The 4,271-nt window shown below is 49.8% G+C and overlaps 1 pseudogene; it reads right to left on the reverse strand.

Annotated features, from left to right (window-relative positions):
- Positions 1-873: 873 nt before the first annotated feature.
- On the reverse strand, positions 874-1,591 carry LOC107182464 (annotated as a pseudogene).
- Positions 1,592-4,271: the final 2,680 nt, after the last annotated feature.

A 4,271-nucleotide genomic window follows, 5' to 3' on the forward strand; every position in this document is an offset into this window, starting at 1 on the left:
GACACCCTGTTCCATCCGTGGGGAAGGCCTGAAGGTGTAGGAATAGCCATACATAGGGAGGCTGAGCAGAAGGATGGGGAAGTGCATTCTATACTGATGTGAAATGATATCCAAGATGTAGTAAGTGAAAAAAGCAAGATGCAGACAGTGTAAAAAATAAGCCACCCTTTGTGTTTGTATTTATATGTACTTGCTTGAATATGTATAAAATGTCTCTGGAAGAATTTCTAAAATAATAATATAATAATAATGAAAACAAACAAACAAAACCTTTCAGGGAGTTGGGGAAGATGAGACAGTTTTGATGAGGGATGTTTGCACAGCAAGGTACTTCATACCACAGCTGAATACCTGAAAATGATTTAAATCAGCAGTTTTCAACCTTTTCATCTCATGGCACACATAAACTCGTTACTAACATGCTGCTAAATGATATATTTTTTGCCGATATGACAAATTTTGATTTATTCCCACCAGACAGCTGTTGCTATTTTTTACTTGACAATCTAAGGGAAACGAGGTCAGTGCCCTGACTAAATAGCCAGGAATTGCATGTTTTAAAAATTCTTGAGGCACACCAGTTGAAAATCGCTGGTTTAAATGGTTAAATTTTATATCATGTGTATTTAACCACAATAAAAAACCAAAAACAGCTCTCACCTGGTAACTATCAGTCTGGTCTCTGTGTCTATGACGTGGTCTCAATTCTGTTTGTTCATTCCTTTTGTTCTTTTAATTCCACATATGCATGAGATCATGTGGTGCTTGTCTTTCTCTGACTGACGTATTTCCTTCAGCTTAATGCCCTCTAGGTCTATCTATGCTGTTGCAAATGGCAAGATTTCAATTTAAAAAAAAATTCAGGCAGTAGGTTTTAATTTACTGTATTTAGGTGAAAATGAAAATTGGAATAGCACTGCAAATTTGAAATTGAAATTGAGCAAATAATTTTTATCATAGAATTGAAACAAAATAGAAATAAATTCCCACTCTGGAATTCAGAAGTGATTAACCAAAATATTAACATTAACTGAATAGAAAACCCGATCCTTATTCAAAGAGTCAGCTGACAATTGTGTAGTAGTTTGCGACAAGCTCTTCTCCTTGTCTGATGTCCCTGAGAGCAACGAGAAGGACACATGGGAGCGGCTTTGCTGGGCACAGCGGTAGGTGGTGCTGGGAAGGCACTGCTTCAGTTCCACAGGGAAACCCGCGGGCACGTCAAACTCCTGATGGCGGACGTTCGCTGGTCTGTCTGTACACGACTTCCGATATTCCCTTGTCATTTCCATCAATGAGCACGCCATTAAAAATAAATGGATTTCCAATCGACTGGAAAAAGATTGGCTCATATTTCTGATATACTGTAGCTGGGGTTGTGACTGATGCTCAGCGCGACCCAAGGGACGAAGCGGTACCTGGTAGCGGTGCCACCAGCCCCGCAGGCCCCGCACTAGGCGGCCCGGCGGGGGCGGAGCAGCTGTGCGAGTCCCGCGCTCAGCTGGGCGCTGGGCCAGGCCGGCGCGCCCTGAGCTCCGGGGACTCGGTCAGTCCCGTGGCTCTGGAGGGTCAGGCTCCGGCTGGTGGTCATGTTGACGCGGGGGTGAGAGGGGCTGTCCCCGCCACCGCCATCCCGACTGGAAGATGCTGGTCTCATTCTGGAGCTGCAAGCACCGGTGTTGGCCGGTCGGCCCCCACATTTCACTCGTTTTATGGCCAGGTAATATTCCATTATATATTTGTGCCACCGATTTTTTATCCACTCATGTATTGCTGGGCAGTTGGGTTGCTTCCATATCTTGCCTATTGTAAATACTGCTGCAATGAACATAGGGGTGCATATATTATTTCAAATTACTATTTTGAGTTTCTTTGGCTGGATCATAGGCCATTGCATTTTTGATTTTTTGAGGAAGCTCCATACTGTTTCCCATGGTGGCTGTGCCAGTCTGCATTCTCATCAACAGTGCATAACGGTTCCCTTTTCTCCACATCCTCACCAACAATTGTTTCTGGATTTATTATTGGTAGTTATTCTTGCCGAGAGCCGGTCCACCCTTGCTGCTTGACACAGTCACTGGAATAGAAATTGATAGGATTAAAATCAACTGGTATAAATACAGATGTAACAAGACAATAAACACAGAACCTGGCTGGAGAACCTGGCTAGGCTGCTGATCAACTGAATGCTGTCTCCATGTCATTCCTTCTTCGCCGACTCCATCCACACCTTTGGGAACCCCTGGACCTGCTGGGGTTGGACCCCAACACATTCTGACTAGGAGCTGCATTTGTCACAAAGCCACCCCAACGGGCGTTTCTGCTGAAAATGAGACAAAAGCCAGGTTTGACCAGAACAGAGGTTCTGAGCAGCAGAAAGCAAAAATCAAGTTGGAGAAGACCTTCGGTTCTGGGGACTGAGGAACAGAAGGGCCAGCAGGGAGTGGTCCCATGGATGACTCACACAGAGGCAGGCCATGCCCAAACACAGCCTAAGTGCCACAGCTCCCAGGAGGCAGGTGGTAGGGGGCAGGGACCTATCAGTCCCCACCCCTCCACCCATCCTGAATCCATCGTCTCCCCCCATGCCCATGGTTACCGAAGATGCTAGGAATAGAGACATTCTGCATTCCTGTGTCATGCTTTAGCAATAGAGTTGGAATAAATTACAAGAGAAGCAAAAAAAAAAAAAGACCCCCAAAACACCTCATTCATTGCCCGTGGGGAGAACTGGGTGTTCAAAATAAAAATGGGAGATTTTCACTGCACATCCTTTTGTGCCCACTGAAATCTTTTCAAAAAGTAAGAAACCTTGAAGGAAGCAGCAACTGGGAAGGCCCAAGGACAGACTGAGCCTTGCTGGACAGATGGCTGATAAGCAGTACCGTGTGCTGTCGGCTCATTTACAAAGATGTGAAGGGCAAGGAGACACAGGGCATGGAGCCACTCCCTGGGGCCACTAGCAAAGCGCTCCTACTCCCAACTGCCTCCCTGAGAGACTCCCCAGGGCAGCCTCGCAGGCTGTGTGTGACCTTCCTTCCAGGGCACAGCCAGCCTGATGACCTTGCAGGGAGGGGGGCAGCGGAATTAATACAGACCCTACCTCTTCCTGCCCTCTGATCTCTCTTGGGCTTCTCATTGGCCAACACGGACAGGCAGCCAGCGGGCAAGGGCTTCAATCTAGTAGGATCAAGCTGGGTGGGCCTCCTCCAGACTCGGGGCAGGGTGGGAAATGGGGGGAGAGGTTCTGGAGAGACAGAGGGATGATCTCTGAGAGACTGAGACAGCCTGCAGACCTCTAAGTTAGCACGGAGCTGGGCCTGCTATGTCCACTGTCATGAGGCCCTCACCACCCCTGCCATTGGGGTGGAATCACAGGCCCTCACTGGGAGGGGTGGGGGGGCGGCGGCGAACAGACAAAGAGACCTATGTAGAGAGGGGCTAGGGATGAGGTTGGGAGGGCAGTTTGGGCTACATGGGAAAGGCTCTGACAGGAGCTGAGGAGATAGGATTTTACCCAAGTGGCAGCTGCAACCTGGGCTTTGAGGGGACTTATCCCACCGAGGAATGAGGAGAGGTTAGAGAAAGGATGGTGTCGGGGTCACCACTGGGGGGATCCAAGTGTAGCATCGTTGGGAGGGGCAGGGGAGGAAGGAAGGAAGCCAGAGAGGTGGTAAAGAGGACGGACGGACGGAGGGATGGACGGAGGGACGGACGGACAGACGGGATCTGGTGGATGCCTGAGTGGAAGGGGCTGGGGATAAGCCTGTCCCTTTAGAAGCACCAGGGATGTCGGGCTGTGGGAAGAATCCTTTTCTCTCGGAGTTGAGGTGATGCCACCAGACTCCCAAGGGTGAGGGGGTGTTGAGATTCATTCTAAGGCCAGGACCCCGTCTGAGGCTGGGCATCCACCCAGGGCCTGGAATGGAGGACACCGAGGCCACAGGATAGGTGTGTCCTCTGACGCTTTTGCAGGGGGAGATCTGTTCCCTCCGGAGTGGCTCAGGGGAGCCGCGGCTCCTCCCTCCCAGTCCTCAGACTCCAGTCCAGCAGGCAGCCCCTGGTCAGAACATTCCCGGAGACGTGTCCGTGCACCTGTTCTGAGTGTATTTCCAGAATCCCCAGGGGGTCACTCAGCCACCTGAGACGGTCCTGCTATGCTGAGTTGTGAGAGGCCGGGGCAGCACCAAGAAGATCCTAGATCATCTCTCCCTCCTCACTCCTGCCTTGAAGGTCAAAGTTCAAACTGAACTGGACATTACGGAGAAGAC

Source organism: Myotis davidii, unplaced genomic scaffold, assembly GCF_000327345.1.
Source record: "Myotis davidii unplaced genomic scaffold, ASM32734v1 scaffold176, whole genome shotgun sequence".
Classification (NCBI taxonomy): domain Eukaryota; kingdom Metazoa; phylum Chordata; class Mammalia; order Chiroptera; family Vespertilionidae; genus Myotis; species Myotis davidii.